This window comes from Chiloscyllium plagiosum, unplaced genomic scaffold (genome assembly GCF_037043375.1).
Source record: "Chiloscyllium plagiosum isolate Xiang-an unplaced genomic scaffold, Cpla_swu_hap1 HiC_scaffold_38, whole genome shotgun sequence".
Lineage (NCBI taxonomy): Eukaryota > Metazoa > Chordata > Chondrichthyes > Orectolobiformes > Hemiscylliidae > Chiloscyllium > Chiloscyllium plagiosum.
The window spans coordinates 74,052,710-74,076,693 of record NW_028270176.1 but is presented as its reverse complement, the minus strand read 5'-3'; the positions used below and the strand labels follow the sequence as shown (position 1 = coordinate 74,076,693).

General features: G+C 44.0%; 2 non-coding genes across 2 annotated transcripts; both read right to left on the bottom strand.

The window, feature by feature from the left end:
* Positions 1-13,529: 13,529 nt before the first annotated feature.
* Positions 13,530-13,611, bottom strand: trnas-aga (transfer RNA serine (anticodon AGA)). The gene has a single exon. It is a non-coding gene; the product is annotated as a tRNA-Ser (tRNA).
* A 1,437-nt stretch (positions 13,612-15,048) lies between these two features.
* Positions 15,049-15,121, bottom strand: trnap-ugg (transfer RNA proline (anticodon UGG)). Its single transcript has one exon. It is a non-coding gene; the product is annotated as a tRNA-Pro (tRNA).
* Positions 15,122-23,984: the final 8,863 nt, after the last annotated feature.

The following is a 23,984-nucleotide window of genomic DNA, read 5'->3' as shown; positions in this document are numbered from 1 at the left end:
GAGTAAATCTTAGGACGTTTGAGATTTTGTTTGGAAGGTGTCCCAATACAGGAATTGGCCCAAGACCGATTGTAAGACAGATAACAGACCACTGTGAGGACGAGATGTTATGTTACGGTTATAAAACTCTCCACACTTCTGTCTGAAATACAGAATCAAAAGAAGGGCGCCCAATCAGCAGAAGGGAAGATGCATAATCTAGAACCTGAAGACTGGATAGTGGTGAAAGACTTCAGGAGGAAAAGCATGAAGGCGAAGAGCTGGCTGGGACCGTTGCAAGGGCTCCCGACAACACAGACAGCTGTTAAGATCGCCGAAAGAGCCACGTTGATACACGCCAGCCATTGCAAACGTGTAGCTGACCTTGAGGAGACATCGGACAACACCGGATCCAAATAAGTGTAAGTAGTGATTAGAAGACTCATAGAAATATGGGGCTGCATGGCAGGACGAGTCGTGAAGGCAGGGGTGTCTGGGGTACAACCGCAGACGGTAATCTTAACCGAGGATGTTAAGTTGACCTTTACATGCCACCCATGCCCGTTTGGTAACCAGGACGACTATAAATAAGGTAATAAATGTTTATGCAGAGATCCTTGTGTCCCCAGTTACTGGCACTGAGTAGTATCCACCACGGCTACAGGTACACCTGACACGGGATATCGGTTTCCAGTATCAAAGAAGGAGGTGCCATGGCAAAGGTAATAATAATCAAGGTTCAGAAGAGCGATGAGGAAGCCTGGTGGTGTGGAATAGATAGACCCTTCTCCGATATCGAAAGACAGGTGAATATAGTGGTACACACCCCACCCGAGATGAAGTGCAGAAGGTCCTCCAAGAAATAGTAGCTCCTGGACTCGAAAAGATGAATGTCCAATGACCCGCACTGCACATGGGCGGAAAGGCCTTTTCCAAGCTGACAGAAATGGAAGAAAGAAAGAAACTGATGTGCAGCTAAAATGATCACAAATGAAGAAATTAAAAGTGGATTCATTGAGAAAACATACAGCGCCATATTTCACTTTCCGTGGAAGTCTACTGTTAAGGACTCAGTGCTCTCACTGTTGTAGCAATGGGGGATTTCCTCTGACCGTTTATGTTGTTGACAACCTTCCCAAAGCAGGGGATTTTGTATGGAACTGGCAATTAATCGAGTATTGTCACAAACAGGATTCAGACTAGTATAAAACAAAGAAGTGTGAATCCTGGAAATCTGAATCATCAACAGGAATTGACAGAGAAACACTGCAGGCCTGACAGCATCTGTGGAGACAAAGAGATTTAATGTATCATATCACAGATTCAGGCTACTTATGCTTTTTATTGTTTTATTGCCTGGGTAATTGTCAATTTCACTTCGTGAAACAGCATACTTACCAGAATCTCTCATTAGCTGACAGACGTCATCTGTAAAAATGCAAAATTCCTTTATTGGCTGTAATGCTGTTACTGTTGCCCTGAGTTGGTGAAAGGCTGGCCTTCATGACCTTTTTCTTCTCCTTTATGTCGATGAGCAGCCATGGTGAATGGAGAATTTCTGTTTGTCTCCCTTTGTCTCTCTGTACCATCTCACTCTCTTCTACATTCTCCCACTCTCTGTCTGTCAATATCCCTCATTTTTCATTTCTACTCTTGGAAAAGTGTTAAAATCGGAGTCTGTTCCGTGGCTTTCTCCGCCCCGCCCGGCCAGAGTGTGTAGAACTGGGCTCACAGTCTCTAAGTAATGTCTCTGTTACTTAGGTCTGAGATCAGGTGACATTTGTTCACTCAAAACGTTATGATCTTTTACAATTCTAAATAGTATTCATAATAGAACAGAAAAAAAAGCAGTTCCACTCCAATTATAGGATTTCTATGATGCCATTGCCGTTTGCCTAAAATCAATGAATGGTGACAGCAGACAATGACAGCCATTATCTCATTGGATGCATTATTACTAAAACATTGTCCTGCAAGTCTGCAGTGTCTCCTGCGTCTCTTCATTATTCCCAAAAAAAACTTGAAAAGACGGATGGAGAATAATAGTAGAAGAGATAGACAAATCCTTGTCGAACAGAGTAAAAAGAACTCTGCGTTGAATTAGTAGGATAGAACATAGATTAATGGGTCCACATCAGGCGGTAGGGCTTGGTAGCACGAAATAACAACGGACTGAGCTCAAACACAAGAAGCATCACTTTCGCGATGTTGGATAAACAATACGGCTTTTACAAGAAGTTTAAACAATTAACTTTCAATGTACAGAACATTTGACAGCATTTGACACCATTAACGCCTGGTTATTACCATATGCTTGAACTGACGAATCTACAGACACTGTTCTTCAAATCAATAAGGGCATTTAATGAAGTATTTGATCACAGTTAATCGGACCACCTTTCTGTAATAAAGCTGCTCGATGAGAATTTATATCAACGTCTGCTTGTGCAGGAAAGAAGTTCACAGCTGGTGACTCTCCACTGAAAATGTTCAGGAAGAGGCAATCTCTTCTTGCTTTGATTTCAAACGGATGCCTTCACCTCTTTAACCTGACAGGATAAACAGTATGCGTTCATCATCCCTGGGCCGATTTACCGCGTGAATATGCACAGAGGAAAACTCATACCAAGAGACCAGGGTAATTGTGGTGAATTTACCAGGAGTGGTGTGTGAGTCGGTGTTAACAGTGGGCAGTAAGGGCTAAACCATTAGCACTGACATTGATCCTTGTACCAACAGCTCCTCACTCACTTTCTGCCTCATTCATCACAGTCATCATTGACTTTCAGTTTATCCTACTTTCCCTTCGAAACCTTACACTTGTACCGGATCACTTTCGGGTATCCACTTGGAAACTGAAACTTTTTCAAACGAAATTCTGGAGAATGCACGTCTTTGGGATAGGCTTCACTGCCCAAAAATAATTACTCAAGAGATTGAGATGGTAAGTTACTTTACTTCGTCCTCGAAGTGCTCAACACAGTGATACAGTCATGATGTCGATAGGGATGGAGTTCCAAGAATTAGACATAGCGACATTGAATCAACAGCAAGATAGTTTCAGCTCTGAAAGGCGAGATCCTTAGAGGGGATTTGCAGTAACAATTTATTCGTGTATGTGCTGCCATGGCTGCCAGAGGATGAGGTGGAGGCTCGTACAATTGCAACATTTAAGAGGCATTTGAAATGGTAGATGAGTAGGAAGGGTTTGGAGGGATATGGGCCGTGTGCTGGCAAGAGGGACCAAATTGGGTTGGAATTTCCGGTCAGCATGGACAGGTTTGAACGAAGGGTCTGTTTCCCTGCAGTGCATCTCTATGTCTCTATGATTCCAGTTGGATGCAATCAATCACTGGATTCCTTCTGGCAGAACCGGGTCTGTGCTCTCTGTGGAAGCAGAAAATGGTTTTCATTCAGATTAGCCACAAGAAGAGGAGAAATAAATCTTCATTTCCTGACTTGGAATTTTATCCAGGCCATAAGACCATAAGACCATAAGACATAGGAGTGGAAGTAAGGCAATTCGGCCCATCGAGTCCACTCCGCCATTCAATCATGGCTGATGCGCATTTCAGCTCCACTTACCAGCGTTCTCCCCGTAGCCCTTAATTCCTCGAGACAACAAGAATCTATCAATATTGGCCTTGAAGACATTTAGCGTCCCGGCTTCCACTGCACTCCGTGGCAATGAATTCCACAGGCCCACCACTCTCTGGCTGAAGAAATGTCTCCGCATTTCTGTTCTGAAATGACCCCCTCTAATTCTAAGGCTGTGTCCACGGGTCCTAGTCTCCTCGTTTAACTGAAACAATTTCCTAGCATCCACCTTTTCCAAGCCATGTATTATTTTGTACGTCTCTATTAAGTCTCCCCTTAATCTTCTAAACTCCAACGAATACAATCCCAGTATCCTCAGCCGTTCCTCATATGTTAGACCTGTCATTCCAGGGATCATCCGTGTGAAAGGCCTGGGTGATTCAAACCCAGACTCTGAAGCAGGGACTCCACTGAAGTTGACAACAACCCTTTCGACCGAACCTGTACAAACTCTTGTGCCTATCGTTCTTTGTCCCCACATTTTGAAACACCGGTCCTTGCCGTGGGTGGTGAAGGAGCTAACTACTGCCTCGCAGAAAAACCGTGGGGTCAGAGACCCGATCGATCTCTAATGCAGCGGGAATTGCATTGCTCAGAACAGATGTGTTTGCTGTGTGGGACTGAATCTGAGCTCGATCACACACAGATACGGTGGAACAGCTGCCAGCAGATGTGGAGACGGTTGGGATGGTTTCATTCGCACTCTGGGAAAAAGACTGGATCCTAAATTCAGGGGAGCTAAGTGTCACAGATAGAAGGCTGAAAATTGGTTTGGGAATGATATGAGTCATGATCGAACGGCGGCAGACCAGATGGGCTGAAAGCTCGAACTGTCCTCCAATGCATTCTGGTCTCTGGCCATCCAGTATCTAAGGAAATAGAAACAGAGTTAATCGTGCATTTCGAAGTCCTCCTCTCATAACTCGGCGAGGTGAGAGATGAAACAGTTCTGCTATTAAATTTGGAGGCTGGGAGAATGTTTTGAAACAGAGTAATAAAAGATAAACTGAGTATAAAGTTGAGAGTCAGGAGATATTCAATAAAATGTAGACGGAGATGGACATGGAGAAATAAGTGTCACTGGCCTTGAAGACTTAACTCGGTTTTCCATTCCAAGATTCTACCAGACCTGCTGAGATTTTCCCGCAATTTCTTTTGTTGGTACTGAAACAGAAGGGAGAAGTGTGATCCTGGACCAATCAGCTATGTCTGCTCTGTGGACGTTTGAATTCCCTGTTTGAACAAATCACTTCTGACCCACACGGAAACCTCACTATCCTGCATCACCCCCACCCGTGTTACTGACAATAAGCTGTTCATGACGTAAACCCATATGGGTACACAACAGCATCATTTACCGAGTGAATTGGGAAAATTTCACGGAGAGTTCCATTCGGTTTCCATCAGAGCATTCTCATTCAGTTAATTCTATTGCCGCACCATTTGACATGCAGCTGTCACTGTCATGTGGCCATTCGCATTCGACGTCTCTGGACATTTTGGTTGGGGCACCTTTGGAAAGGTACCTTACGTTTTGGAAGGGACATCGTTTATAGCATATTCGGCTGAACTGATAACCTTGTCTCTTGCACCTGCAGTACAGTGGAGACAGTTTTCACTCAGAAACCAAGAGATGATCAAAAACGGAGGAAAAATGTGTCAACAAAACCTGCCTCAGCGAGCGAATTCGCTCTTGCAACATTAATGGAGAGCGGCATACCTATTAACAAACAACAGCGCCCTGCGTGGGTCTCGACCCCACACCATTGAGATTAAGGTCTCAAGCTCTACCGACTGAGCGAGCCAGGACAGGATTGATGTTGGTTAATTTATCATTTCATACTGAGTTTAATTCAGCTGAAACGGCAATTTTCAAAAATCTCGTTCATTCCTCCCCATTGCAAATAACATTTTTCAAGTCTATCAATTTTCAGATTTATTCCTTCAGACCATTACAATCCATTCAGGCCTTGGGCCGGGATTTACGATTCTCTGTTAATATTTTCATATTTTGACCCTGATCCTTAGGTCGCTGAAGTGATTCCCAGACAATCTGGCAGACTGCAAATCAATCGGGAAAATACCTCAGGAAACCAAATCATTTCTGATTAGAGTGTAGGGAATCCCATCTGCTGAAGAGATACAGTCCTCACCATCAACACTTTCTTTGTTCTACCTGCCTACAAAGTTTACCACTTCTCATATTCGAGGCAGGAATTCTGACTATAAAATGTTTAAAAACAGGAACAATCTTCTGAAGCCATTTCCAATTTGAATTAGAATGTTTTACCTTTTCACATGGTAACAGCCGTTCCTGAGGAAGGAGTTTCCATGAGCTGTGTCCCAGGTATGGGCAGGAAGCCGCTGACTGAAACCGCAGTGGCCCCTTTCTGTTGGCAGCGGGGGCTTGTAGAGAGTGGGGTGACATTCTGCCGCACGTGACCGTTTCACTCACTGCGGACTCAGGGTCAATCATGGATGGGTTCTCGTGGTTGTATTGTCAGAAGATGGTCGGTCTCAATACTTAGAGTCATAGAGTTATAGAGATGTTCAGCTCTGTGCTGTTTTTCGGCTAGGAGAACCAACATTTCGACGAAATGCTCTGACCATTTGAGACACAGCAACTGGCAGCAAAACTGTGCGTGTACACATCCAAACGCACAGCGCTCGAGAGGACAGCAAAAGTTCTTGTTGAAAAGTTCGGTGACGCGAGGAAGATGGTTTGCAGACTTTTCCTCACCTGTCTGGGTGACAATCTCAGCGCTGCAGAGGTTCCTGTGAAGCGCTGCTCTCATATTTTGGTACGAATTCATTTGGTTTCATTCCCGCTGCTTCCGTTTGTTGGGATTGCAGATTGGGTCCAACGGACAGGAATAATGTGGACAGCAGTAGTTCTCATTATTTTAAGAATCAGTTGCTCATGTACCCGTGTTTACCGCAGAGAGGGTGAGATACCCGAGGAGTAACAAACACACCCATAAAACAATATCAGGACCTGTGTAGTTCTGTCATAAAAAGCTGCCTGCTGTTGTTCTATTGCAAAGTTGGGTTTCAAACCCACGACGCAACAGAGATTGGACCCTAAACCCAGCACATTTAACCTCTCTGGATTAGCGGTGCTGGAAGAGCACAGCAGTTCAGGCAGCTTCGAAGGAGCAGTAAAATCGACGTTTCAGGCAAAAGCCCTTCAGGGAATCCAGGGTTTCGCCCGAAACGTCGATTTTACTGCTCCTCGGATGCTCCCTGAACTGCTGCGCTCTTCAGCACCACTAATCCTGAATCTGGTCTCCAGCATCTGTATTCATTGTTTTTACCTACATTAAACCACTCAGCGACGCTCCCTGACGATAACTAAGCGCCAAACCTATCAAGACTAATGTTTCAGCATCTCTTCACTTCGGGCAATTTCCCCTGGCACTTTCTTTGAATACCTTCGCATAATTAAAAAAAATTACAACGATTTGAAAGGATTGCACAGTGTGGACATTAGCGAGAAGCTGAATATTCTTCGACAGTTTTCCACGGAGCTTCAGGCCTGAGGGATGTACTTGGAAAAGTTTACAAAATCATGAGGTAGACGAGCAGAGGACATAGTCAATCTACACTTTTTCAGAAGTCACGTGAGTTTAAAGCGAGATAGCATAGGTTTAATGTGAGAGCAGTACAATTTGAAAGGGATGTGAGCGACACTTGTTTTTAATACAGACATTTTTGTGCATGTCGAATAAATTGCCAAATTTAGTGGCAGAGATTTGTGCACTCACAATACTCCAAAGGCATCTAAATGGGTATACAGACAGGAAGTGTTCGGAGAGATAAGGAACAAATATTGGCAAATATGTTTAGATCAGTTACGGTCATCTGTTCAGCAGGTGCAAGTTGGATCGGAAGGTTTGCTTCCGTGCTCGGCAATTCTGTGACACTCCAGTACCTGACAACAGTTTGAATAGACCACTTGCAAAAACGCATGCTGTTTGTTACTAAGTCAGCGTGTTTGAATTTTATTTTTTCTTGAGGCGTAATGTTTTGAAATGACACAGAGAGGAATGTTTTCCAGACATTTACAGACAATGACCATTCTCCTTGATACATTCCCAAGTTCTCCATCAAATAATTTCGTTGACTAAAAAAAACCTCACAAATCGTGTTGTCCCATCAACTCTCCAGTGAATCCAAAACTGACAGCTCTTAACGTGGACCAGGTGCAAAACTCAAAAGGCAGAGTCATTATCAGACACACAAACTCATTACTTCTGTCTGTGAGGCAGTGCGAGACGTGTATGTCCAGAACTGCTCACACAAATAGCACCGAAGCAATTCCAAACGGAGCTTCCCGACATTCTGGAGATTTAGTGCATTGCCAAGTAACAGAAAGTGCTCAAGTAACATAAAACAAAACAGAAAAATGTACCATGCAAAGTGAATATTACCAATTATATTCTCGATTAAATTAGGTCAACAATGCGTTGGTGCCTCCATCTGATCGAGCGAGCTAATCTCCAGCCTCCCTCACCAGAACAGTAATTAAGGAAATGAGAGAAATATAACAATGTTTTACGTTGCGATTGCCCAACTTTTAGCCACAACAACAAAAAACGAGGGAGCAGATTTAGTGCAGGATCTGGCTTCACAACAGCGGTGAAATAACGACGTCCACTCACTTTTAGGGAAAACTGTGAACAACTCACATTGTCCAGAATATGAATACACAGCGCGGGCTGTTCAGTTCCCATATTCTACTGCTGCCCCGACATTCATACGAAAATGTACCTTTCAAAAAGAGCGTTTGTAGCTGTGGAATGACAGTGGCAGCTGTTTCCCCTCGCTCTTACTGCCGCCCTTGGTAGTGTAGGGGCTGGTATTCTCATCTTACACGCGGTAGTTGAGTGTGCAATTCTCTATTGTGGAAAAGCGGAGTGTTTTGGAGCAGAAAGATGTGAAGTTCGGATGCTTCTGGAGTTCTTGTTGAAAAGTTCGGTGACTCGAGGAAGATGTCACCTGTCTGGGTGACATTCTCAGCGCTACAGAGGTTCCTGTGAAGCGCTGCTCTCATGTTTTGGTACGAATTCATTTGGTTTCATTCTCGCTGCTTCCGTTTGTTGGGATTGCAGATTGGGTCCAACGGATGGAATCCGTAGATGAGTGCCCTGCTTCCAGGAATTGTCTGGCTGTCTTCTGCTTGCCCTGTCCTATTATTGTTGTGCTATTCGAGTCGAATGTGTGGCCCTTGCCGTTTGTACGTATTGCTACTAGGGACTGCTGGACTGACGCGCACACAAATTCTTTGCCAAGAACCAATATCCACTCACCTTCATTCGCAGATACATGGCACACAAAGTTCGCAGCGAGGATATGCTTTGATGTAATTTTTAAATCATGCTTCCCTGTATGAAAAACAAATTCTGGAAAACGATATCCAGACTCTTCTGAACACTCGGACTTATGACAGCACAGAAACCGAGAGCCTCATTCAGACAACAACTCACGAGAAAACAAGACCCAATCCGCATCATGTGCAGGTCAAACGTGGTTGACGAGATTCCATGCAGGGACTGCACGAAACACGACATAGGAGAAAGAGGCTGACAACTAGAGAGCTGCATTCGTAATTTCACCTGGACTGTAAACGCCTCGGACAGCTGTTCCTTGCAGTTATGCACAGAATATTGAATGTCTCTGATTCCAGGGCTTGGAACTCGGATGATATGACCGTCTGCAGCACTGGTTACTTCTTTGTGTGAGGTAACCCCTGATGGAACACATGTAACACTCTATTGCTCATTGAGAAATACATCCAAAATAGGAGTTCATAGCAGCATTTCTGTTGTCTTTCTGGTGCTGTCCCTGACATGCCCTGTGACACTGCACTTATTCTGTGTTTCCTGAGGGTTCAGCACATGCTTCCACGATCGTATTATGGGCAGTAATCTGCATTTTCGCTTCAATGATGGGTGTGTGAAGCGGAGGTCCACCATTCTCGATTCTATTTTTCTCTTCTTATGCGCAACTGCAATACAGTAAAGGATTAATTAATGTTGTAAGATGATATACAGAGGCCTGTGAAATACCGAAGTTTTAATGACATTTATGCAATGGTTAGCGATTACCTTGATTCAGGAAATAAGGATGTAAAGTCTGTTTGGCTGGAGTTGAGGAACAGTGAGGAATGAACTCACAAGCATGTGTAGTTTACAAGCCCACTTGCAGAAACCACAAAGCGAAATAAATCGTACAAGGAAAAAATATTGTGTGTGAGTAACAAAAATGGCAATAGTCATGCGTGATGTTAACTTCCCATCTAAAACTCTCGGTTCCATTATAAAAACGTTTGGAGAACCATAATCAAAAAAATCCCACATGTCCCATAAAACATCACGAGGGATATCTTGGTAATTGATTACTCTACTGGTGACTTAATTTTCCCATTTTCTTGGAAACCATCTCTTTAATTTTCTGCACATCGTTTGCGTTTCTATCGATTTTAATAGTAGCGTGTCTTTTGATTCTTCCCAACAAAGTATATGATCTCGCATTCCCGACATGAAACTGCATCTGCCAAGAATACTCCAATTGTTGGCGGGAATCCTGAGGAACAGAATTTACATGTATTTGGAAAGACAAGGACTGATTCGGGACAGTTCACATGGCTTTGTGCGTGGGAAATCATGTCTCACAAATTTGATTAAGTTTTTTGAAGAAGTAACAAAGAGGATTAATGAGGGCAGAGCAGTAAATGTGATCTATATGGACTTCAGTAAGGCGTTCAACAATGTTCCCCATGGGAGACTGATTGGCAAGGTTAGATCTCATGTAACAGCAGTGGACCTAACACCGACCCTTGTGGTACGCCGCCAGTACCTGGACACCAAGAAGAACATATTCCATTAACTACAACACTGTTTTCTATTGGCAAGCCAATTACTGATCAAAGCTGCAATCTCTCCCACAATTCCAGTCCACCGCATTTTGTATAATAGCCTATTGTGGGGAAACGTATCGAACAACTTTCTGAAACCCATATACATCACATCAACTGGTTTACTGTCATCTCCCTGTTTGGTCACTTTGTCAAAAAAATCAATACGATTCGTTAGGCAAGGCATACCCATCACAAAACCGTGCTGACTGTCCCTGATCAGATTATTCTTTTCTAGATGGTCCTAAATCCTATCTATAATAACCTTTTCCAACACGTTACCAACAACTGCAGTGAGACTCACTGGTCTGTAATTAACAGGGTTGTCTCGACGACACTTTTTGAACACGGGAACAACGTATGCTATGCTCCATTCCACAGGAACTATTCCTGTAGACAACGTTGATTTGACGATCGACGCCAAAGGCTCATCAATCTCTTCCCTTGCTTCCCAGAGGATACTAGGACAGATCCCATCCAGACCAGGGGACTTGTCTGTTGTCACACTCTGCAGTATTTCTATCACCTAATCCTTGTGAACCTCAATCTCTCGTACTCTGGACGCAAGTATCTCAGTATCTTCCTCGCCAACATTTTCATTTTCTATTGCGAACACTGTCGAAAAATATTTATTTAGCGCTTCCCCAATCTCCTCTGACTCCACACACAACTTCCCATTATTATCCGTGATTGTCCCAAATTTAACTCTCGTCATTCTTTTAATCCTGACATACCTATGGAAAACCTGAGGGTTAACCCTGATCCTATCTGCCAACAAGTTCTCATGTCTCCTCCTGGCTCTTCTCAGCTCTCTGTTTAGATCTTTCCTGATATCGTTGGAACCCTCGAGAGCTCTAACTGAGTTTTCACATTTTGTCCTAACATAAGACTTCTTGTTCTTCTTGACCAGGGATTCCACATCCTTAGTAAACCACGGCTCACGCGTTCTATATCTTCCTCCCTGCCTGACAGGTACATACTCACCTTGGACACACAGGAGCTTTTCCTTGAATAAGCTCCACATTTTAATGTGCTCACCCCCTGCAGTTTCCTACCCCATTCTACGCTTCCTAAATCTTACCTAATCTTCCTAAATCTTGGGACTTGTGCCTCACAACACACTTCACATTCAACAACCAGATATACGAACAAATCAACGGAACACCCATGGGCTCACCGATCTCGGGACTCATAGCAGAAGCAGTAAAGCAAAGGTCAGAGCAGTCTTACCGCAAATTCAACCCAAACACTGGTTCAGATACGTGGATGACACCTTTGTAATCATTAAAAACACGGAAATAGAGAAAACACACAGGATCATCAACTCCACACTCACAGGAATCCGATTCACCAGAGAGGAAGAATAGGGCAACCAACTCCCATTCCTAGACGTGATGGTACAGAGAACACCTAATGGAGAATTCACCACAAAGGTACACAGGAAAGCCACGCACACAGACCAAGTCCTGAATTATGAGAGCAACCACCCCAACATACACAAACGAAGTTGCATCAAGACACTATTCAAAAGGGGCACAACATACTGCAGCACACCAGAACTGCAAAAAGAGGAAGAGGAACACCTATACAAGTTATTCGCCGAAAACGGATATCCTCGCAATTTTATCATCAGATGCCTAAGGGATAGACCACGGAATGAGGACATGCCACAACCCAAAGGACTAGCCACACTACCACACATCAAGAACATCTCCGAACTGACAGCCAGAATTCTGCGACCACTAGGACTCTTAACAGCACACAAACCAACAGCCACACTCAGACAACAGCTTACCAGAACTAAGGACCCGATACCCAACATGAGAAAAACTAATGTGGTAGACAAAATCCCATGCAAGGACTGCACAAAACACTATATAGGACAAACAGGACAAACAGCTAACGAACCGCTTACAGGAACACCAACTAGCCACGAAACGAAGCGACCAACTATGCGTAATCGCCACACACACAGACGACAAGCAACATGAATTCGAGTGGGACAACACTACTATTATAGGGCAAGCCAAACAAAGAACAGCCAGGGAATTCCCAGAAGCATGGCAGTCATCCACAAACTCCATCAACAACCACATCGACTTGGACCCAATATACCAGCCACTGCAGCGGAGAGCTGAAACTGACAACAGGAAGCGGAAAGGACAGGCCACTATAAATGACGCAGGAAACAACACAGAAGCGCTTCACAGGAGGCTCCCAAGCACTGAGGATGCCACCTAGACAGGGGACATTTCCAACAAAACCTTCCAGCTCGGCGAACAGAAACACATCATTGTCTTGAGTGTTCCAGAGTTTTTCATTGTCCCAGAGTCCAGATGAAGTTTGCATTCCTCACGTACGTGAGCGAGAATGATTTCAATGTCTCAGATCAGTTCCTGTCCCGAGAACATCAGAGTCAATATCCCGTCCTCTACTCGGTCCGACAGTTCACACTTCTTCATTCTCCTCTGATTCCATTTCCCAAAGAGTTTCTCAAGATTTACAAAGCTGGAGCCTAAATTATATGGTTTGCTTCCTAACCATTTTTTCAACTGCCAACTGACAATATTTTCACAGTATATCTTCACAATCCTCTGGCTTGCACCATGTCCAGGGATGAGAAGTCCCGTTTGGTGGAGAGATTCCCGAGGCTGATGAGTTTCACTTTGGAACAAAGATGGTTAAGTGGCGATTTCCTGCGGTTGTTTCTAATGATGGGAGAGGGAGCGGTGGGGAATGAGCACTTTGACGAGCAGGAGGAATTGTTGCCACTGAGCCGAGTCAGAGAACAGTGGACAGGGATGAAAGGAATCTAATGAAAAGCAGCACTTCTGCTCAGGATGTTCAATAACAGCTGCAGAAACCCGATGTGTCGAGCAGTGTATCTGGAAAGAGAAACAGAGATAATGTTTTAAATATGGAACATTTCTGACGTAGAACTCGAGTTTCCCAAGTCTAATCAAATTACCGGCCTGGTTCACAAAATAGTTTTTCTGAACTTTGAGCGAAAATTGTACCAGCAGGAAAGCATTCATAACGTAGTCAGCAGGATTCGAACCTACGTGGGGAAACCCCAATGGATTTCTAATCCATCGCCTTAACCACTCGGCCATGACTACAGACGGCTCAGGTGCGTTGAGCATTGACCAAATCAGCCGTGATCTCATTGAAAGCTACCGTTGACTTGATGAGCGAAATGCTCCCATCTCCTTTCATACCTTTGCTGTCATTTGTAAGCTGCGAGACACCAATGTAAAAGAAGAAAAGCACAAAGGTAGGAAAAGATATTTGCAGGCAAACTGAGTCAAAATTATTTATTGAAAGGAAAATCACACTTGGCAATTTGCCGTATCTCTTTGCGAACATGACCAGCAGAAGTAAGCAAGGGAGCTATTGATCTGAGTATTCTCGGACCTGAAGCAAACAAAGGTTAGTGACATATTCATTTCTTTTTCTGGCGAACGAAATGATCTTTCCTGATGGTTACAATGAAAGAGATGGTTCCCAATAAAAGACAGAGATTAATTCGCATGTAGATATATTTCAATGTGACACGATTCATTTTCAGTCCCTAATTACCCCAGAGATGGAGGAGGTGAGTTACTTTTCTTCACTCTTCAACTCCTCAGCACGGAGGTACAAACATGAAACCGCTAGAGATGGACTTCTTGAATTGGGAACCAGAGACACTGAAGAAACTAGGCAAAAGTGATGACTGCAGATGCTGGAAACCTGACTTTAGATCAGAGTGATGCTGGAAAAGCACAGCAGGTCAGGCTGCATCCGAGGAGCAGGAGAGTCGACGTTTCTGTTGCCAGTCATGCTCCGCTGCACAAATAATTTTCGTTTTTGACTCAGATTTCCAGCACCTGCAGCTATTTGTTTTATGTTAACCTTCATAATGTTTTGGACAAAACCAATGACCTGCCAGCATCGGAAAATCGGCAGAAGTACTGGTACACCGATATGTTTGCTGAACAATACAACCATTCCATGAGCGGGAATACGATCCGGGCCATGGTGCTGAGAGTACCGAATCCTCACAAGTAAATAACAAGACAAGGCGATAGATACTATCGTATTTGGTGTAAATAAAACACCCTGTCTGAACATTTTCGTTGCAGATTTTTTTCAAATTGTCTTCGAAGATTTACAAAGTGGGAAAAGGCCATTCCGCCCGTGTGCATTGCGGCTAATCAGAGAGCCATGTATTCCAGTCGCAGTTTCGAACTTTGGCCCAAAGCCTCGCGTGTTCTAATGTTTCCAGGTCAAATGTCAATGAGGTTATCCTATGTTCTTACATTGCACAATAATGGGACAGAAGTATAACGAATTGTAACTCTTTTGAGGAACTCATGCTCATTTTCACCCACAGAGGGAGACACACCAGAAGATACCGCCAAACTGACGGAGGTGTCCGTTGTGGAGAGCTGGAATTTGAAATGGACAATAGGACAAATGCAAGCTTTACATGCGGAAGCACAGAGGAGATGTCCCGAGAGAACTTTACAGGGGAGCGTCAACGTATACTACGGTTAAAGCAAAACATCCCCCCTCGAGCCAGGTAGGACTCGAACCTACAATCTTCTGATCCCAAGTCAGACCCGTTATCCATTACGCCACTGGCCCAAGAGACAGACCTGCATTTGGCAGAATGTCGATATGTAATGCCATGGACTTTCACGGAATCAGAATTAAAAAGGTGAACAAGCACCGAAGATAATCACCAACATTGCTTCACTTCGAAGTTTCCAATTTGTGAAGCAGTGCCTTTCACTGGCAAAGGAGAGACATTTGTCCTCAGCTGCCTGCTTCAGGGTCGCCTCCTTCTCTGCTGGAAGTTTCCATCGTTTTATTCACAGTCACGACGCGATTTCATGATCCACTCCAGTGAAAAAGTGTCATGGTGTCGTCCAAAAAAGACCCTGCAGAAACTCGGCGAGAAACCTCTGGTCATTTCGAGCTCAGGATGTGGAATTAGACGAGATGCGTGACACCTTTTATTGGCGCTGCCACTTCACTGAAATTAGCGGCTCAAAACGAGCCGTTGTAAGCATCAGCTTGATTTGTACCTTCCTGCAGTGCATTTGCTAAACAAAATCAGATCGCTCCCATCCGGCCCAGCTGACTTATCTATTTTCACACTCTGCAGTATTTCTAATATCTCTTTCTTGTGAACCTCAATCTCTTCTCGTCTAGACGCAAGTAGCTCTGTATCTTCCTCGCCAACATTTTCATTTTCTATAGCGAACACTGTCGAAAAATATTTATTTAGTGCTTCCCCTATCTCCTCTGACTCCACACACAACTTCCCACTATTATCCTTGATTGTCACAAATTTAACTCTCGTCATTCTTTTATTCCTGACATACCTATGGAAAGCCTTAGGGTTAACCCTGATCCTATCTACCAACAACTTCTCATGTCTCCTCCTGGCTCTTCTCAGCTCTCTTTTTAGGTCTCTCCTGATATCGTCGGAACCCTCGCGCGCTCTAACTGAGTTTTCACATTTTGTCCTAACATAAGACTTCTTGTTCTTCTTGACCAGGGATTCCACTTCCTTAGTAAACCACGGCTCACGCGTTCTATATCTTCCTCCCTGCCTGACAGGTACATACTTATCGAGGAGACACAGGAGCTTTTCCTTGAATAAGCTCCACATTTTAATGTGCTCACTCCCTGCAGTTTCCTACCCCATTCAACGCTTCCTAAATCTTACCTCATTGCATCGTAATTTCCCTTTCACCAGCTGAAACTCTTGCTCCGTGGAGTACACCTATCCCTTTCAATCACGAAAGTAAACCTGAGAGAATTGTGATCGCTGTCTCCAAAGTGCTCACCTACGTCCGAATCTAAAACCTGGCCAGGCTCGTTACCCAGTACTAAATCGAAAGTGGCTTCTTCCCTTGAAGGCATGTGTACGTATGTGTCAGGAAGCCCTCCTGCACACACTGGGCAAAAAATGACTCATCTATAGTACTCGTACTGTAGTGATCCCAGCAAATATTTGGATATTGTCTTGAGTGTTCCAGAGTTTTTCATTGTCCCAGAGTCCAGATGAAGTTTGCATTCCTCACGTACGTGAGCGAGAATGATTTCAATGTCTCAGATCAGTTCCTGTCCCGAGAACATCAGAGTCAATGTCCCGTCCTCTACTCGGTCCGACAGTTCACACTTCTTCATTCTCCTCTGATTCCATTTCCCAAAGAGTTTCTCAAGATTTACAAAGCTGGAGCCTAAGTTATATGGTTTGCTTCCTAAACATTTTGTCAACTGCCAACTGACAATATTTTCACAGTATCTCTTCACAATCCTCTGGCTTGCACCATATCCAGGGATGAGAAGTCCCGTTTGGTGGAGAGATTCCCGAGGCTGATGAGTTTCACTTTGGAACATAGATGGTTAAGTGGCGATTTCCTGCGGTTGTTTCTAATGATGGGAGAGGGAGCGGTGGGGAATGAGCACTTTGACGAGCAGGAGGAAGTGTTGCCACTGACCCGAGTCAGAGAACAGAGGACAGGGATTAAAGGAATCTAATGAAAAGCAGCACTTCTGCTCAGGACGTTCAATAACAGCTGCAGAAACCCGATGTGTCGAGCAGTGTATCTGGAAAGAGAAACAGAGATAATGTTTTAAATATGGAACATTTCTGATGAAGAACTCGAGTTTCCCAAGTCTAATCAAATTACCGGCCTGGTTCACAAAATAGTTTTTCTGAACTTTGAGCGAAAATTATACCAGCAGGAAAGCATTCATGACGTAGTCAGCAGGATTTGAACATACGTGGGGAAAGACCAACGCATTTCTAATCCATCGCCTTAACCACTCGACCATGACTACAGACAGCTTACGTGGGTTGAGCATTGACCAAATCAGCCGTAATCTCATTGAAAGCTGCCGTTGACTTGATGAGCTAAATTCTTCCATTCTCCTCTCCCACCTCTGCTCCCACCAACGTAAAGGAAGAAAAACACAAAGTTAGGAAAAGATATTTGCAGCCAAGCTGAGTCAAAATTATTGATTGAAAGGACAATCCCACTTTGGCAATTTGCTAGATCTCTTTGCAAACATGATCAGCAGAGCTGATCAAGAGAGGTATTGATCTGAGTGTTCTTGGACATGAAACAATCCAAGGTTAGTGACATATTCATTTCTTTTTCTGGCGAAGGAGCTGGGCTTTCCAGATGCTCACAATTTAAGAGATTTTTCCCAATAAAAGAGGCAACTAAGTCCCATCTAACGCTGACACCATCGTGAGCGCTGCTGTTTCACAATGCCACAGAGTCAGGGTCAATTCCCGCCTCATGCAACTGAATGTGTGGAGTTTTCACATTCTCCCCGTGGCTGCGTGCACTTGCTCTGGTTTTCTCCCATAGTCGAAAAATGTACCGGTTAGGAGAAATGGCCGTGCTAAATTGACGGGGTGAATGGAGAGGAATGAATTTGGGCTGGGGCGGGTCGGTGTGGAGTTGCTGGGCCGAAGGACCTGTTTCCATATTGTAAGTATTCTAATCTACGGTAATCAATGCAAAGGTATGACGCACGTTGTTCGATGTTGCATATATGACTTTTCGATTGTTTTTCTTCAAAGTTTCTTTACAATTCAAACGGGAGTGGAAGATGGGAAATGAATGTCTCCCATAATTCTTGCCTTCTTTTAGCATTCACAGGTGGTATTTTTCCTGTACGTTTTTTTTTACACTGTGGTTACTGTTAGTGTTCTTGTAAGCTACACCGGTTGGTTTCCTCTTTCCTCAATGTTCCTCATCTCTACCCAAACACATTTTCCATCCTTATCTTCTGAATCAATGTAATCTCTAACCATTACATAATTGCCACGGAAACTGGGCTTTTCACACGCCTGTGTATGTCATTTTCCAATATTAATTGATCGTTTACTGTGTTGCAATTGCGCATGTGAAGAAGAAAACAGAATAGAGGCAGGTGGTCCTGGGTTTCAAACGCACGTAATTGCAGTTAAAACGCAGATTACTGCACACAATGCAATCACGGAAGCATGCACCGAACCGTCAGGAAGCACACAATAAGCACAATGCTGGATGTCATGTCAGGAACAGGACCGGAAACACAACAGAATACGTCTCTTGGGTACTATTTTGGACGTTTTTCTCAATCAGCTATCGTGTTTTACATATGTTCCATCGGGAGTTACCTCACACAAGGAAGTAACCAGTGCTGCAGACGTTCATATAATCCGAGTCCCAAGTCCCGGAGTCAGAGACACTCAGTGCCCTGTGTGTACCTACAAGGAACAGCTGTACATGGGGTTTACAGGGTAACAGAACTGCATGAATGCAGCTCGATGGTCGTCTGTCTGCTTCTCCTCTATAGTTTTCTGTGCAGTCCCTGCATGCAATCTTGTCAACTACGTTTGTCCAGCACAAGAATGGCATTGGTCGCTTGTCTCTGAGAGAGGCTGTTGGTTTATGTGTTGTCATAATTCCGAGTGTAAGGAGGAATCTGGTTGTCAGTTCCCAGAAACTGACTTTAATTAATGGAAGCGTGCTTTTTAACTTGCCGCGTGACATATCCTCGTTGTGAAGTTCGTGCACTGCGAATCACGTTGCGGGACAATCCAATTTTGGCAAATAATTTGTGTGGCAGTCACGAGTTGCCACGACCAGCTATCCCTAGTAGCAATACGGACAAATGGCAAGAACTGCAAATTCGATGAGAGCAGCACAAGGTTAATGAGAAAGGGCAAACAGAAGGCAGCCAGAAGATTTCTGGGTGTAGGGCAATCACCCAAGGTACTTTTTCATATGAAAGTCTGTGCATCAGTAGAATCTGTAACCCGAGTAGTCTATGTTGGTTATTCATTTTTCAGACAACTTGTGTTGTTCCCCGTTTACTCTGAAAGTGAATAGACATAGTTACTTCACCGTTATTTCGAAAGAAGATCCTGCATTGAATCTGTTCGCTGTTATTTGATGCTGTGGTGAAAAGGTGTGCAATCGCGATGTGAAACGTTGCTATACTTTCATTTCCTTCATTACTGTCCTGGCGAGGGAGAAAGGTGATCACTGGGGCATTGATGGCCTAATTTAATCACGGATACAATTGGAAATGTTCACTTTTATTGGTTCATTGTTGTTCTGTTTTGTTTTATGATACTTGAGCACTTTCTGGGACTTGGCAATAAACTAAATCTCCAGTAGGTTTGGAATTGCCTCGCTGTTACTTGTGCGAGCGGTTCATGTCAGAGACGACTCACAGTGCATCACAGACAGCACTTAAGCTTCGGTGTGTCTGATCATGATACTGCCGTTTCAGTTCTGATTCTATTCCACGTTGAGAGCTGTCAGGTTTTGGATTCGCTGGAGAGGAAAGTGGGTAATGCGAGATTTTTAAGGTATTTTTCTTTAGCCAAAATCTTTGATGGCGAACTTGGGAAAGTGTCAAGAAGAATGGTCATTGGCAGCAAATATCCGGAAAACCTTTATCTCTGGATCGGTTGGGCCCATCCACCCTCCAAACAAAATAGCCAAACTCGCTGACTGAGTAACAAACATCATGCGTTTTTTTTTGCAAATGGTGTATTCAAACCGTTGCCGGTGGCTGGAGCATCTGAGTTGTCGAGCATGGAAACAAATCCCGCGATCCAACTTGCCCTTGCTAAATAGATAACCGAAAGTAATCCATTCATATCTGCCAATATTTGTGCCTTATCTCTCCGAGGTCTTCCTGTCTATGCACCCATTCAGATGCCTTTGAAATGTGAGTGCACCAGACTCTACCACTAAATGTGGCAATTCATTCCACACACAGAAAAGTGTTGTGTGAAAAACATGTGTCCCTCACTTCCCTTTTAAATTTTTCCTCTCTCACATTAAATGTTTGCTATGTAGATTTGAACTCGCGTGTCTTGTGAAAAAGTGCTCCCTGACTATTTACTTTGTCTGTCTTCCTCATGATTTTATAAGCTTCTGTGAGGCCATATCTAAGCCCTGAAGCTCCTGAGAATCTGACGAAGCCTATTCAGTTTCGTTCTCACGTCCAAGCAGTGCAAACCTTGCAAATCCTTGTAAAGGTTTTCTAAACGTACACTTGAAAGAAGTGTGTCCAGCTGCAGCACTTGCTTGACCGTGTAGTCACTCTGGAGCTGCGGGTGGACTCACTGTGGAGCATCAGCAATTCTGGAGAGTTATGTTGCCTCCCAGGTGCTCAGGCCAGGGATGTCGCCCATCGGCTAAAGATCATTCGAAAAGGCGATCGTGAACAGCCAGTTGTCTTGGTGCATACAGTCACGAGATGAGGATCTGCAGGGAGAATTCAGGGAGCCAGGAGAGAAATTACAAAGGAGGACCTCAAATGTAGTAATCTCGGGATTACTGCCGGTGCCATGTGACTACCAGCGTAGAAATGAATAAAAAATGGCACGATGAACACGTGACTTGAGGAATGGTGCTGCAGGGCGGGTTTCAGATTTGTTGGACTGTGCGACCAGTTCTGGGCAATGTGGGACTATAAGGCAATTGCCGATCCACATCTGAACCAGACGGGAACGAATGGCCTTTCGGGAGTTTTTGCTACTGCTGTTGGGGAGGTTTTATACTAATGTGGCAGGGCGCTGGGAACCACAAGATTAAGCAAGTCGGCAGTGAGGTGGAAACTGGAAACGCTAAGAATCAGGAAGATAGCATTAATAATGGGAAGAATAGGCAGAGAGCAGATGAATGCAAAAGAACTGGTGGCCTGAAATGCATCTACTTTAATGCATGGAGTATCGACAGATGAACTTAGGGTTTAGGTTGGTGCCTGGGAATATGACGTTATTGCGATCACAGAGATTTAGTTGAAGGAAGGGCATGGTTGGCAACCAAATGTTCGAGGATATAGATGCTTCAGACGGGACAGGGAGGGAAGTTAAAAGGGAAGGAGTTGCATTGCTGGTCAGGGATGATATCATGGCTGTGTGAAAGGAAGACACCATGTAAGGCTTGGGTCGTGAGACACTATGGATGGAGCAGTGAAATACGAAGGGTGAGGTTAGATTTTTGGGGCTGTATTACAGTGAGCGTGAGGTGTAAGAAAAACATAGTTAAACAGATCATGGAAAGACGTAGAGGCAATTATTTAGTGTTGATTGGAGATTTCCGTTTTCCCAACATTGTCCGGGATACTCAAGCGTCAGAGGTCTGGATGGTATACCATTTGTAAGAAGCCTCCAGGTGAGTTTTCTGCGGCGGTATATCAATAGTCTGACGAGGGAATAGGCCATATTGGAACTGATATTGGGGAATAAGCCAGGGCTGGCGATAGCAGTTGCCGAGGGTGATTTCTTTGGGAAGTGTCCAATATTCTGTAAGTTTTAGAATACTCATTGACAAAGATGAGAGAGGTCCTGAGGAAAGAGTACTATCCTGGGCCAAAGCTAATTATATCAAAATTATGCAGGAGGTCGGAAATGTGGATTGGACACAGCTATTTGTAGGAAAGTGCACAGTTCATATGTGGCAGGCTTTCAAAGATAGGTTAAATATAGTGCAGGATAGGCATGTCCCGTTGAAGGCATAGGATTTGAAAGACAATATTCGTGAACTGTTGATGACAGGACAATTGTACGACTCGCCAAGAGGAAAAGGGAAGCATACCTAACGCCTCGGCAGCTAAGAACATAATGGTCCCTCGAGGAACATGAGAAGAGTAGGACAAGTCTTAAACGAGAAATCAAGGGGGTTAAAAGGGGTCATGAAACGACTTCACGCCAGCACAATTAAGGAGAATCCTAAAGCCTATTATTCATATATAAGAAGCAAGTGGGTAACCAGAGAAAGGATTGGTCTACTAAAGGAAAATGAAGGAAGGGTGTATGTCGAATCTGAGAGACTGGGTATGATTCTGAATAATTATTTTGCATCAGTGTTCACTGAATAGAGGAATATGATGAATATTGTGTCTAGAGTAAGACATTTGATTAGTCTGGATCATGTTGACCTAAGTAGGGAAGTTGTGTTGGGCAGGTTAGGGGTACTTAATGTGGACAAATCCCCAGGAACGGATGGGATCTATCCCTGGTTCCTGAGTGAGGTGAGAGAGGAAATAGCTGGGGCCCTGACAGATACCTCCGTGGCGAACTTCAGCACAGGTGAGGTTCTGGCCGACTGGAATGTTACTCATATTGTCCACTGTACAAGAAGGATAATAGGGATATTCCAGATAACTACAGAACAATGGGCCTAACATCAGTGTTGGGAAAGTTGCTGGAGAAGGTACTGAGAGATAGGATCTATTCATATTTAGAAAATAATGTGCATATCAGTGAGAGGCATAGAGTTTTTTGGGAAAGTGCCCAAGTTGATAGATGAAGGAAAGGCTGTTGATGTCATATACATACACTACAGTAAGGAGTTAGATAAGGTTCCCCATGGTAACCAAATACAGTACGTAAAGTAACATGGTGTGCAGGGTGTTCTAGATAGGTGGATAAAGAATTAGTTGAGCAATAGGAGACAGAGAGTGGCAGTTGAATGGAGTTTCTGGAAATGGAGAAAGATGACCAGTAGTGCTCCACAGGGGTCAGTGTTGTGGCCACTGTTGTTTGTGATATAGATAAATGTTCTGGAAGAGAGCACTGTTGGAATTATCAGAAAGTTTGCAGATGACACGAACATTTCTGGACTAACAGAAAGTATAAGTGACTGTTAAAGAATCCAGGAGGATACTGGAAAGTTGGGCGGAAAAGTGGCAGCTGGAGTTCAAACCAAACAAATGTGAGGTGACGCATTTCGGTCGGTCTAATTCTAGATGGGGTTATACAATGAAGGAAGACCTTCGGGGAAAAAAAGTTGATGGACAGAGAGATCTGGGAGTACAGGTCCATTATACACTGAAGGTCGCTGCACAGGTGGATAGAGTGGTCAAGCAGGCATATAGTATGCTTGGCTTCATTGGATGGGGTATTGAATAAAATGGCTGGCAGATCATGTTAAAATTGAACAATACATTGGTCTGGCCACACTTAGAATACTGTGCAAATTTCTGGTCGCCACATTACCAAAAGGATGTGGACGCTTTGGAGAGGGCGCGTAAAAGGTTTAAGCGAATGTTGCCTCGTATGGAAGGTGTAATCTAGGAAGAGAGGTTGAGTTGTTTTGTTTTCATTAGAAAAAAGGAGTTTGAGTGGGACCTTTTTGATGTTTACAAAATCATGAAGGGTACAGACAAGATAGATAGAGAAAAGTTTTATGTCCCAGATTGAAGGATTAAATACCGAGAGGTCACGCTTTCAAGATGAGTGGTGAAAAGTTTAAGAGGGATACAGTGGGTGGTGGGTGTCTGGAATGCGTTCCCAGCAGAGACGGGAGAGGTAATCACGGTAGATACATTTAAGATGCGTCTGGACAGATGCACGAGCAGGTGAGGAGCAGAGGGATACAGGTGCTTAGGAATTGGGTGACAGGTTTAAACAGTAGATTTGGATCGGCTCAGGCTTGAATGGATGAAGGGCCTGTTCCTTGTCTGTACATTT